This window comes from Bufo gargarizans, chromosome 4 (assembly GCF_014858855.1).
Source record: "Bufo gargarizans isolate SCDJY-AF-19 chromosome 4, ASM1485885v1, whole genome shotgun sequence".
NCBI classification, from domain to species: Eukaryota; Metazoa; Chordata; class Amphibia; order Anura; family Bufonidae; genus Bufo; species Bufo gargarizans.
Window position 1 is genome coordinate 45,612,368 of NC_058083.1, and position 13,963 is coordinate 45,626,330.

The window sequence follows — 13,963 nt, forward strand, 5'->3', positions numbered from 1 at the left end:
TCTGTTTTTGGACCCTTTTTGAATATTGGCACAACATTTGCTATGCGCCAACCCTGTGGAGTCCTTAAATGTCAGAAATAAGGGTATGGCCATGACATTACTTAATTATCTTAGGATATGGGGGTGTATGCCATCTGGTCCTGGCGATTTGTCTATTTTAATCTTTTTAAGACTCCACTGTGCTTCTTCCTGGGTCAGACAGGGCATTTTTAATGGGGAATTCACTTTTACATTCTGCATTTCATCTGACAGTTCCTAATTAATATTCATTGCAATATACATGCAATAAAAATATTGTTAAGTTTAATGTGTGCATTACATCTTTCTCTCTGGTAGCGCCCCCTGCTGTTGCTCCTTCTGGTCCACCTTCTCCTGCATTCAAAGGTGGACGCACATGCTCAGTAACTTCCCTGCTGTTTTCCTTCTCTCACTGTCAGCGTAGTGATCCTATAATAAAGCATCCCAGACGGTTGGCGCATGGGGGACAGAGAAAACAGTGTAGGACACCAAGGGATCAGGCAAAACTCATAGTCAGTAACAGGTTGAGATCAGGGCAGGCAGCTCAGGGTAAGTACGGTGATCAGGCATAGGTCAGGTCAAGCAGCAGAAGGTCAGAATTCAGGAATCAAGCAGAAGTCAGTACATGGGCAGACAAGCAGATTATAGCATTGTTGCAGGATCTAACAAGCTAGTAAACCTATTGCTGAGGCAATGAGTCAGACAAACAGCACAGCATATATAACAGAGCTGATTAATACATTAGAAGCAACTGCACACAGAACTAAAGGAGTGTTAACCCTTGCAATACTGCAGAATGGGGTGAGGTTCGATGAAGACTATGCCCAATAGACACAGGAACCTGGACTCACTGCTAGTGCGCTGGAACTGCGACAGACACAGGGGTAGCGCAGCAGCAGGCACTGGCTGTAACAGTGAAAATTACACTGGACAGCATCAGTTTTGGCATTCATAAAGTTAAATTAATGGTGTGCATTACTTTATGTTTTTTTAACTCAAGGCATAATGAGCAGGTTCTGAAAAGAATGTATTTTACTGATTGCATAGAAATGTAGTATAATAATCTGAAAAATTCCCAGGACAAATGTAAAACCAATTTACTTGTCACTTACCTGCGGCTGCTTGTCACACGTCCCCTCACAGCTATTTTTATAAATGTTCTTCTTACGAAATCAATAAAAATGATTGAAAAAAAAAAAGACAATGCCAAAAACATTTAAACTGAACCTGCCCGCTCTGGACAACCCCTGCTTACTAGAATGTCTCTTGAAAATAAGCTGATTCTACAGTTCTCCTTCAACTGAGAACCCCTTCGATCAACTGTAATCTGCGGGGAAACCTGGCAGTAAGAGCTCAATTTACCTGCAGCACCTCCGCAGGGGAAATGAAGCATTACACAGTGTCCATTCACATCTGTGAGTTTGTGCAATACAGGACAGGTCCTCCAGAGTGAGAGACACTCTTTATAACCACTTTTCACTCTAAGAGATGAGGATCCTGAGTAGAGGACTCCACTTTATTAACTCTGAATGCCATAACAGAGTGTCTGCAAATGGGTTTTATGAAATGCCTCTAGGACCCACACCTATCCTCGATGTGCAGTACCCCAGAATAGGGCACTTTCAAAATTGTTTTTGTTGTTTGATGTGTTGTAATCTGCATTGTTTTGGATAGATAGGTCAGGTTTAACAATCCTGACTCTACCCCGTAGGATACTAGGAGTTGGACCTAGGTCCACCCCTAGTTTTAGTGTGTGAAAAATTAGGCCTGAGCCCCAGAGAATCACTATTTCAGAGATATTTGCATCAAGAAAGCCATCTCTACTTTCAGTGCTCCAGAGAGAGAAAGAAAGAACTAGAAGGTCCAGAGACTGCAAGGCCGAGCACTGGAGTCAGTCATTAAGGTATTTGCAGTTTAAGGCTGATAAAGACTTTACTGCAATAAGAAGGACATGCTCATACACCCTTTACATTTTGACATGATCCTGGCTAACCGTAGAGAGTTGTGCATATGTGCAACCTCCTCTGCACCTATTCTCCATCTGTGCGCAACACCTAGCAGCTGCCACACCAGTGGGAGGTGGGTTGGATGACCCCTGTTCTGGAGATAGGTGAAGGGGCTGGATCTACATCTCCAAGACATTTATGAAATATCTTGTGAATATGCCAAGATGGAAATACCCCCTTAAGGCATGCACATTGCAGAATCCACATCCTGTAAGAGAGTGTTTTCCTACCAAGTTCTATGGGTCTTCTTCCTGCCCTGCCAGTGTCTTTGCATTCAAAATGGGAAGTGTGTGAGAGCCTTGGTCTCCTTCTCAACCCACAAGCCTACGTAGGTAGATAGGTATGTTCATTGAGCTCTTCCTTCAACATAACGTTCTTTTTTTATCTCCTTTATCATTTGACTTTATTGAATATACTTCTTAGAGCCCATTCCACAGCCATTGTTGGTGAACCACCCATGTCTTCCACAAATCTCTAGAATGGCAAGGCCTATGTGACTGGCTCCTTCAGATTTACCCGGGTACTTGCCTCAGCTCTAATGTCTTGGACTTTGCCTGGTTCTTCTGCATGTTTTACAGGAATCGGCCCTTGGTGACTCCGACCTGCTCATCTATATTATCGCCATGTTCTTACCTGGCATTCTTAGCAGCACATTTGCCACTTATTGGTGAATACTTCTGGGGATCCAACCTAGGGATCTAGCTCAGAAAGTTCATACCTTGTTGAGGGTGAAGAGCGAGTGGCTTCCTTAGCACTAAACCATTTACAGTTCTAGAGGGTCAAGTATTTGGTAAATTTCATAAACGTACATGGCCTAACACATAATGACCCCTGGAGATGACCAAGTTCCCATTCTTTAAATGCATATCTTCCATATAGCACCACAACCACACGACCTAAACCCTGTTCCACACAACCTAATTTTGTGCTACATTCAGGATCACCTTCACGTCTTATTGACCTGGTCCAGTTCCTTATCAGTCTAAGTAATGGGTCAATACCTCCCCTCGTCTATACTTTCGTAGTCCTGTCTCATTTACTAATTGCACCTGACAACGTTCCTCTTCTCCAATTCCATATCCCCGTCAGTCCATCCTTTTTAGTATCTTGACTGTGCGGCAGGGTAATAGTGCGTGAAGAATGGAAGCATTGCCCCCATGGGAGAGGAGACTAGTTAATTGTCTAATGCACAGAATGACATCTCTGATGGCAAAGACAATCCATGTGGTGCCATGGACAAAGGCGGGCACTGCGCCACTCTGTAGTTGGGAAAGGAGGGGGCGATATCACTGACCATGCAGGAGATGTCCTGTAAGGGAATCGCAGTGACGTTGTTTCTTACTTAAAGACAGGGAAGAGGTAGGTGGAATAGTGTTGGTGTTCCTCTGCAAGACAGGCAGGAAGCTTGAGGGGGTGGATACGCACACTAGCAATGTGAGTGCCTGAGAGGTGGGGGAGCCTATGTGTATAAATATACCACAGTGAACGGGGAAGCAGTCACATATCAATAGAGGTCCGGAGACTGGCAACACTCTCAGAGGTAAGGCTGACTTCTTACTACAGCTTTGTGGACAGGGTCTACATAACAGAGCCACCTGCCTAGATCTTATGGTGGCATCTCAGGGGGGGTTGTCTTCTAACAGGTGAATGATTGCACAATCCCTATAGATAGCTTTGGTCTCTTACTGTGTGTTCACATCTAGACGATTGGGTTTTCTCGCTTGTGTGTGTCTCAAAAGACTAGACGTAACTCTTAGAAACTTTTTGATGTTCTGCAATCATTTTTTTTAAACAAAAAATCCACTTTGTGTTCGCATCCTTTTTGAACTATCCTGTAAGTTCTGGCTACAGACCCAGGATACAGATCGGGTGCATGGATATACCTTGTCTACAGTAAGAGGTTTACAGCAACAATCCATACCATGAGATCAAAGCGAATGAGAAGCTTACAATCTATCCCAGTTCGTTAGTGTTGACGTTTCTGAAGGTGAATGAGGAGCTTACAATCCACCCGAGGTTGTTAATGTTGTGTTTGTGAAGGCAACTGAGAAGCTTACAATCTGGCTGAGGTTGTTAATGTTGTGTTTCTGATGGTAACCTGATAACATAGTTTTTGAGGTTGAAAAAAGACATAAGTCCACCCAATTCAGCCTGATATCCTGCAAGATGATCCAGAATGAAATGAATGAGGAGCTTACAATCCACCCGAGGTTGTTAATGTTGTGTCTGTGAAGGCAACTGAGAAGCTTACAATCTGGCTGAGGTTGTTAATGTTGTGTTTCTGATGGTAACCTGATAACATAGTTTTTGAGGTTGAAAAAAGACATAAGTCCACCCAATTCAGCCTGATATCCTGCAAGTTGATCCAGAATGAAATGAATGAGGAGCTTACAATCTAGCCAAGGTTGTTAATGTTGTGTCTGTGAAGGCAATTGAGAAGCTCACAATCTGGCTGAGGTTGTTAATGTTGCATTTATGAAAGTGAATGAGAAGCTTACAATCTAGCCGTGGTCCTTACTGTTATTTCTCTGAAGGTGAGTGAGGAGCTTACAATCTAACTGAGGTCGTTAATGTTGTGTTTCTGATGGTAACCTAGTTTTTGAGGTTGAAAAAAGACATAAGTCCACCCAATTCAGCCTGATATCCTGCAAGTTGATCCAGAATGAAATGAATGAAAAGCTTACAATCCACCCGAGGTTGTTGATGTTGTGTTTCTGCAGGTGAATGAGAAGCTCACAATCCAGCTGAGGTCGTTAATGTTACCTTTCTGCAGTAACTAAGCCGCAGACTATAGAATTGAGCTAAAATAAGTGAACCCTCTGTTTAGCAGAAAACACAAAGAGATAAAACACATCAGGGGATTTTAATAGGCAGTCTAAGAGGGCAGGTATAAAGCGCTTGGCGTCCTCTGCCTCCGCTGAATCCATAGCAATCCCGCCTGTGCACACACAGATAACACCTTGATTCCTTTCATCCATTGAGGGCAGATTACAGAGGTTTGCAGATTAATGCTCGGCACCGCAGCTGACACTCCAAACTCGCCGTGAAAGGAGCAGATAAAGTGGCTGCAGAGAGAAAGGGCGAGCACGTGGCTGCTAGAAACAACTCCGTTGTGATGCAAATTCCTGGAGGCGCAGGCTGGATGTGTGATCGTGGTGCTGCTGCTGCTGCTAAAAGGAACGCGCTGTCGCCTGCAGAGACAAGGCTAGAGGTCTGCAACGGGAGCCGTGCAGCAGATACAATGACAGGCGGCTCTGTGGCTTTGTGCGCAAAACTTCCCTGTGTTCTGGGGAGGTGCGAGAATCTGGAATCAGTTTATAGGGAGAACTTTGAATTTAGCAAAAATACTAAACAGACTGAGAGGAGAAAAAAAGCTGCATCATTATAGCTGCGCCAGAGACGAATATAGTATATTATGAAAAAAAAAACATATTACGATTGTTTTAGTCATTATTCTTGTGGATTAAATGATTTTATTTTATATATTTTTAATAAGTATTAATTATTTTATTATTAATTTTGATCATTTTATCGTATTTTACTGTCATTTTTATTTATTTTTATTCATTATCATTATATAGGGTCTGTTCTGATTTTAGGCTATCATTAACGTTCTTAATTATAATTTTATGTTTTATTATTTTATAGAATTTGGCTTTCAGTCAGTACTATTCATGATCATGTGATAATTATGTATCGCTTAATAATAGACATTTTAGAATTTATTTAATTTATATTTAAAATTAATAATTTACATTTCATTCATGATCATTTATTTCCATAATCATTGTTATCATTTCTAGGAATAATTGAATAATTATTTATTATTACATTATTAGCATCATTTATATTATTTCTTATTGTATGTATAGGATTAATTATTCATGCATATTATTTTTTACATCTTAATATCATTTTATGTTTTTTATGTCTCATTATTATCGATCATTGTTAGTTGATTTTTTTGTACAATTTTTTTTTTCTAATATTTGATTTCTATTTTATTTTATTCATTCTTGTTATTAGTCGGCTTTGATCACTAGCGACCATATGAGCCGTGTCTTTTTCCACATCATCTTCTGCCTGTTCCTTCAGGTTTCCCAATGATGTGATCATTGCTGGTCCTCTCTTAAACCTACATTAGATGTAAGAACACCACCCCACCCACCCAATATCCCAATATTTCCCCATGGAACAGGCTTCATAATGTAGGCAATTTCAGGTCTTTGCATCGTTCCACGTCTGCTTCTAATGGGTGAGAGATTTTGGAAGAAGAATGATTGTCCAACCAATGGGGCAAATTTGGAAGCAACCATTTCTAGAACCAGAGATGTGACAACTGCAGGACTCTTAGGATCCTGATTTTTAATCGTCGTCTCTATGACTAATTTTATTTTCTTCACTTTACTCCGTGCTACTTGCTTAGGATCTTTTATTGTCCTAGATGGTGGATTTAGGAGGGTGTAGTTGACCCATCTTCTCAGATGGCCCAAAATGTCATAAAATGTGAGGTCTCATCCATGGTGGTGATCAGTATTATTCATGGAAATTCAAGGATCTATTGAAGAATTAAAGGGGACTTGTGGGGATTCAGAGTCACTGATGTTGATTTGTTAATGACCATAGGGAACTATACCAACTTTCATTTCACGTCAGTACATAATCATTCGTGGTCATTTTTATTTCTTCCATTCTTATGGAGGTCTAGTTAGTGAAGTTTTCTTCAGCTTTATCTTATGAAAATCCTAATAAACCTAGCTAGGATCAGGAGAACCTTTAGGATGGTCTCTGCTAGTGATGGTCGATCACTAGTGATTAGCTGTAATCTATGCAAGAATCTGGTAACAAGTGTTCAATTTCTCTACAGTGCCCCTAGAGGAAAAATGAGGCATTACACATAGATGCACTTAGAAATTTTCCCAACGATAAGCCGATCACAGTGTGTCCCCCTACTGATTAGCTGTAATCTAGGCAAGAATCTTGTAGCAAGTATTCAGTTTTTCTGCATTGCCCCCAGAGGAAAAATTAGGCATTACATATAGACATGCGAACAGGGTCCTCCAGGGATAAAGAACATTTTTCTAATTGCTCTTCTGTATTAAGTCAGAATCCCTTAATGGGTTGCTTAAAAAGAATTTATAAAGGATACTACCACTTTAAGGAAACCTTTCCGGTTGAACGGACTCTAAACTGAAAGGCAGCGGCTTATAAAAGATTTGCCACAACCTGTCCACAGCATAACAGGCTAATAGGGAAATGGGTTTTATTTACTTGTGCTATAGTCAGACCCCCCCAGCCTCAATGGCTGATAACAGAGAACAATAGATTGTATTCATTTCATTTCTCCTACGGTCGGACTCTCCGCAGCCAGAATGGCTGATAACAGAGAAAAATAGATCACAAACTCATAAGGCAAACAGACGCAATCCCACATGGTAGTAATATGTAATACAGACTTCCACTGAAGACGTGACAGTAGACAGTCGTGCGCTGGAGTCCTCCTGTCCAGACGCATGTAGTCCTGCAGTCTCCTGCGGTGTCCGTTCTGTGCCTCATGACCCTTACGCATGACCCAGTCGCCCTCATTATGTCCATACATAGGACTCCACCGCCACAAACCATGCATCTGCTGGAGACGACACACGGACGGTTTTATGCATTACTGCCGCCATTCTGAGCAAAACAAATTAGATGAAAATTGTATTCAAAATTCAGCAAATTGCAAATACATTTGTTAAAGTGGCTTTTTGCCAAACTGATGTTGTAACCCTTTCCTGACTGCACAGCTTAGAGGACACATTGTCACAAAGAAGTAGCAATATATCTATCTACCTTTCTTTCTTCTATATGTTTGCCTATCTCCTATCTATCTATCTAGTTAATATCTTACTATCTATAATCTATCTTACTATTATCTATCTTACTATTATCTATCTTACTATTATCTATCTATCTATCTTATACCTATCATACAAGGTGGTCCAAAAAGTATGAAGACACCCTCAGAACTGGAAATGGTGGCACATAATTGGATTCCTTGTCGAATGCTCTATCAGATACATATGTCACATGCACCCATTCCCATTTGAAAATATTGACTTTATTCCAAGCTGGCGGTGTTCAAAATGGCCACCATGTAGGATACTGCCCCTCAAAGATTTGTCCCCTTCCCCTTAGCAACATGCTACGTTCCCAACCACCATTTTCCATTTTTTGTTTATTCCATTTATCTTTCACGTATATATATATTATTTTTTATCTTGTATATATCTATCTGATAATTGACAGTTCATGCTGAGAGTTGTAATTTTGCAACAGTTAGAGAGCCACAAGTTGGAGGCCACTGACCTAGACCTAGAAAATGAGGGTCTTACATCCTCGTTGTGTTCTAGAACAGGCCAGGTGGAGAGCCTGATGGTTACTTAGATCTTTCCATTTTCCCTGCTTCTACCTCACTTTGCTATGTCATAAACGTTCCCTTGTGTTTTGCAGTAGTGGACATTAAAGGGCTTCATTCCTGCTCACCCTAACCTTACAGACAAACCACACCTGGCAAGACGCAAGCCATGCCTACCATAGCTTACACCAGGGATCAGCAACCTCCAGCACTCCAGCTGTTCTGAAACTACAGCTCCCACAATCCTTGTTTCACTTCTAAGGGAGTTATAGCCGAGTAAGTGTGCATGCTGGGAGTTGTAGTTTCACAGAAGCTGGAGTGACGAAGTTTGCTGATCCCTAGCTTACATTGATGAGGGCAAACAAGCCAGTAAGAAGTTTATACAAAAGTTAATGTCCGGGGAGGAGCTAAAGACAGGAAACAGGAGGATAGAGCAGGACCTGTGCATTTCTATGAAGTCCGGGTGACTCTGTGACAGTATCATAGCTCCATAACTGCTTGAAATTGCTGATGTGACATAGCAGTTCTACCTCCTGGACAAAGCATCAAGAAGATGTTCTTACAGCAGTGGGTGTGGAATAACTGTGTCATCCAACAGATTTGACTTTGGGTTAATCCTAAAGGCCCTGTTCTGGCAGCCCCCTGGTATCCACCCTGTGACTTTGCTGCAGGGGAATCACCAGGATGCTACCTCCTGGAATAGTCTCTGTGCAATTGACACCAGTGCTGAGCACCATGGGGTCAGGCCGAGTTCAGGGCTGGCAGAGTGCGTGCAATGCGTTAACCGGTCAGGGTTGGCAGTGAAATGTCAATATAGGGATCAGGCACAGGTCAGGTCAGAATCCAGTAAACAGGCAGAGGTCAGTACACAGGCAGACAAATGAATGCAGCACACCTTCACAGAGAACTAGCAAGCTTGACAACTCATTGCTCAGGCAGCCTCCCCTAGTAGAAAATGCCTTAGGTACTTAGAGTGGCCAGCCATAGGATCTTGTGAATCAGGGCCAAAGGGAACAATTTGGGTAGAGGGGAGAGGCCTGGCCTCTGCAGGGGGAGACAAGACAGAAGACTCCGGCGCCTGGGCCCAAGGAAGCTGAGGAGACGCAGTGGGTCTTGGTCACTGGAGGGAGAACATGAGTTTGAGTGAGCGTCGTGTCGACCCTGGAGAGCAGAACGGCAGTGGACACGGGCCGTTGCTATAAACAGACATATAGGTCAGTCTGAGATCATTTTTGTGTATTTTAGCTTATAAATATGTGTCTAACAAAGGATTTGTATCTGACAGTAGATAGAATTGAGTGGTAATACATGTCCACGAAGAGCAGTGCTCCCCCAGCATATGTACAGTATGTGATAATGAATATTGCATGGCTGGTTAAACATGTGGATTAGGCAGCCGGGTTAATAAAAGTTTATAGATTTTCATTATATGCAATGAAAGTTCATTCTGATATGAGAAACCAAGATGTACTGTAGATTTCCTCAGCACGTGACCTTGTAGACATAAGGAACCCCCGGGCCCTTCATGTGTGTGGGAATTTATCATATGAATTATGTTCATGTATGTCATATACATACTTACAGGCTCAGACCGGCCCAGCACCTTTACTAGAGGATCTTCTGGTGGGCCCAGCATCTGACATAATAATGGCCGTTAATGTTCAGCAGAAGACAACCCCATTTGAAGGGGATTTTGGAGACAATTGTTTCTCCAAGAGTCTATTTCATATGAATGAGTCACAAATTACCTATTAGCTCTGATTGATTATACGTCCTGTGTGTGGATGAGCACGCTCTGTATTGATAGAGGGAGGACCTTCACAATCGTCTCCTCTGGTGGACCCATGTCTGGTTTGCATATGGGCACTTAGATAGATAGAATGTTGTTAAGGCTAAAAGTGCACATCTATGGGTGTTTAGCACCCACAGGCACAATTTTTATAGGACATAGTTTCTGTCCCATAGAAGATTCTCTTCCAGTGAAACCAGTGCCGTGCTCTGCACTGGTGAGAGACAAAAAAAAAAAAAAACTGTTGTCTGCAGATCAATGTTTTTTTACTGGAACAAATTCTGCTTTTGGTCCATATCCCAAGTTATTGTTCTTTACAAAGGCCCAGACATTAACTAGCCAGTAGCCACCCAATACTTGATACCGGAGAACCAGCTTTTGTCCTCCTGGATTTAATTTTTCCTAGGAAGCATCGAGTGGGCTATAAGACTACACCAACTTGGTAGTCTCCACAAGGAGAAACACAATTTTCCAAGACCCACATCAAAGGTCCTAAAGTCAAATCAGCACCCTGATCTGTACTGCAGAAGAGCCAAAAAAAACTAAATAGTTTTCTGCGGTTGGGGTGTAATTCTTATGAAAAATTATGGTTTTGGCTTATGCCCCAACTAGGGATGAGCGAATCCGAAGTCGATTCGCTCATCCTTAGTCCCAACGTATTGTTCCAAGGCCAATTAAAGGGACTAGATATTGACTTAGAGAGCCAGCTTTTGTCCTCCTGGATAAGAGATCTTATGTTTTATGGAGCATCTCTACAAGACAAATATGAGGTAGTATAATTGTAATAATATCATAACTAGTATCCTCATATATTGAATAATACCAGTTGTGTCTTTGCTGAAAACCCTAACGCTTTAGGGTATGTACTGGAGAACCCTTGGTGACCCCAATTTTTCTCTAGTGAAAATTGTTTATGTCAGAAATGCTCTTCTTCTCCCATAGCAATCACTACAGAACCTTTCATAGATGGGAGGTAGCTTTATCATCTTGTTGCTGCTTACTGACATTGAGCTGCTCAGGCCCTACATCTCCATTATGATGACCTGTTTAGATACCATTCTATACTATTTTTGAAGGGATTGCAGCCCAGTAATTCTGGTTTTAGTGTATATTTGTTATCAGAGAATCTACAGGACACCTCCAAACACATATAAAGAATGTCAGAAGGATAACCATATGCTACCTGCCAATCCGCCGAATGGTTGTGATGATTCGTAGAAAGTGCATGTCTTTGGTTGTTTAGCATCCATAAACCTGATTTATGTAGAGCATGAGTTTTGTGTTTTGTCCCTTGAAAGATCCTCTTTAAGAATCATCTTTTTAAGGAACAGAAGCATATGAAGAGGTAGAATCTTTCCAGTATGGAAGTATACCCAAAAAAAAAACCCAAACCCTAAAAAAAAAAATACTAGCAAACCTCGTGTCCCCCTTGGGTTATCCGAAGCCATAGTCAATATCTTACAATATTGATTGAAATAACCATATTTACATCTCCTTTCATCAATAAGAATTTCCTTTACCATCTTGCTGCTGCTGATTGGCATTGAGCTGACTAAGCAATGGATCTCCTGTATGGGTACCATTCGATTCTATTTTTAAAGGGAAATAATTTTTTGACTTTGGTTTTAGTGAATATTTAGTGGAATATTTAGCGTAAGCCCCTCTTGACTGATGTGAATGATTTCACAAAGTCTATTACTGTACTTTCATTACATTGAGTCATTAACTGTTTTACTAGCGGTAAGGATGACAGTCTCCTGGAATTATCTGTATTGCTTCTATAGGTATGCTCTAGACCAGTGGTATCTAATATGCATCAGAATAACTTTTTTGCAGTGGGAGTCAATATGCAATCAATGCGGCCATTGGTTTTCTGTTGATGGATTGTATAGGAGCGGACATTAATATCAGATCGGCAGGAGTCTGTCACCCTTCTGCTATGGAAGCTGGTTCATGCAGTGGCTCCCATTGAAGAGAATTCTGCATTAACCAGCATCTTCCACTGCACCATAGACAGAGCTGTGTAGTTGTGGCGCCAACTACCAGCATGGGTGCTCCTCGGAAATTAAGGGCCCCTGCCAATCTAATATTGATGGCCTATCCTGAGGATCAGGGGAGCACCCAGGAATTTTGTCTAGGGGGGGGTCGAAAGGCAAAAAAATGTGGCATGTGTAGTGCGCTGTGCTAATTCAATTTTTCAAAGCCCCCTTTATATTTAAAACTGCAGGGACGGGGGGTGTAGCGTGTTGCGCTGATTCTTTTACTTGGCGATTCTAAAAGCTCTGCAGGAAAATAACAATGCGGCACGCGAAGCGCGCCACAATTTTTTTGGGCCCTGCCCATTATTAAAAGCCCCTCCTACATATAATAGGCCACTCCCAACAAACACTGTACAGCTGACATTCTAGTTGCGGCCTGTCTCTACACATCATACGGAGAGAGGGGGCTGTCCTGGCTGCACTGCCTGCTTCACATTATACAATAGACAGCCGGCTACAGCCAGGAAGCTCCTCCGCTCTCCTCCCTCCCCAGATCCTGCTCAAGGCCTGTGGTTCCCCCCACCATCTGCCTGCTGCCCCCTTTGGCTGTCCTCACCCAGCTCTGAATCCTCCTTCTGCAAATGGCAGGGGGGGGGAGCCGGAGCATCTCCTCTCCTACATAGCGCCACCTACCTCTTACATCCAGTGATGCCACCTTTGTTGTAGACGTTCTCTTTCCTCATCTTCTCCATTCAGACCAGACCGCCATGATGATTTTTCAGCCATCTCCCGTCTCTGCAGAGATTAACAAACAGACATTAGTTTCCCACATTTCCATCATCTTCACATCTTCTGAACACCCATTCCTGCCACCCCCAATACTGTGCCCGCTGTGCCCCCAATACTATACTATACTGCAGAAACAGTCCCTCTGGAAATACTACTACCCTACAGATAGTGCCCCAATACTGTGCCCGCTGTGCCCCCAATACTATACTGCAGAAACAGTCCCCCTGGAAATACTACTACCACACAGATAGTGCCCCAATAATGTGCCCGCTGTGCCCCCAATACTATACTGCAGAAACAGTCCCCCTGGAAATAATACTACCACACAGATAGTGCCCCAATACTGTGCCCGCTGTGCCCCCAATACTATACTGCAGAAACAGTCCCCCTGGAAATACTACTACCACACAGATAGTGCCCCAATACTGTGCCCGCTGTGCCCCCAATACTATACTGCAGAAACAGTCCCCCTGGAAATACTGCTACCACACAGATAGTGCCCCAATACTGTGCCCACTGTGCCCCCAATACTATACTGCAGAAACAGTCTCCCTGGAAATACTGCTACCACACAGATAGTGCCCCAATACTGTGCCCGCTGTGCCCCCAATACTATACTGCAGAAACAGCCCCCCTGGAAATACTGCTACCACACAGATAGTGCCCCAATACTGTGCCCGCTGTGCCCCCAATACTATACTGCAGAAACAGTCCCCCTGGAAATACTGCTACCACACAGATAGTGCCCCAATACTGTGCCCGCTGTGCCCCCAATACTATACTGCAGAAACAGTCCCCCTGGAAATACTGCTACCACACAGATAGTGCCCCCTTCAACAATTATTGGCACACAGTGCTTTAAAAAAATAACTGCGCCCAGACACTACTAGTATAAAGATAATGTCCCCCAAAAATTATTGTACCCCGCTTAGTACCCGCTGTTGAGCTAATGTCCCCATAATGTATGCCAGTATAAAATACCCCT

General features: G+C 42.6%; 1 protein-coding gene across 1 annotated transcript in view; it reads left to right on the forward strand.

Moving 5' to 3' along the window:
• The first annotated feature begins 3,525 nt into the window (after positions 1 to 3,525).
• The window catches only part of PNOC (prepronociceptin), a 100,857-nt gene continuing 90,419 nt past the window's right edge, over positions 3,526 to 13,963 (forward strand). Inside the window, exon 1 of the mRNA XM_044291626.1 lies at positions 3,526 to 3,564. The gene's annotated coding sequence lies outside the window, so the exon portion shown is untranslated. The remainder of the gene's footprint in view (positions 3,565 to 13,963) is intronic.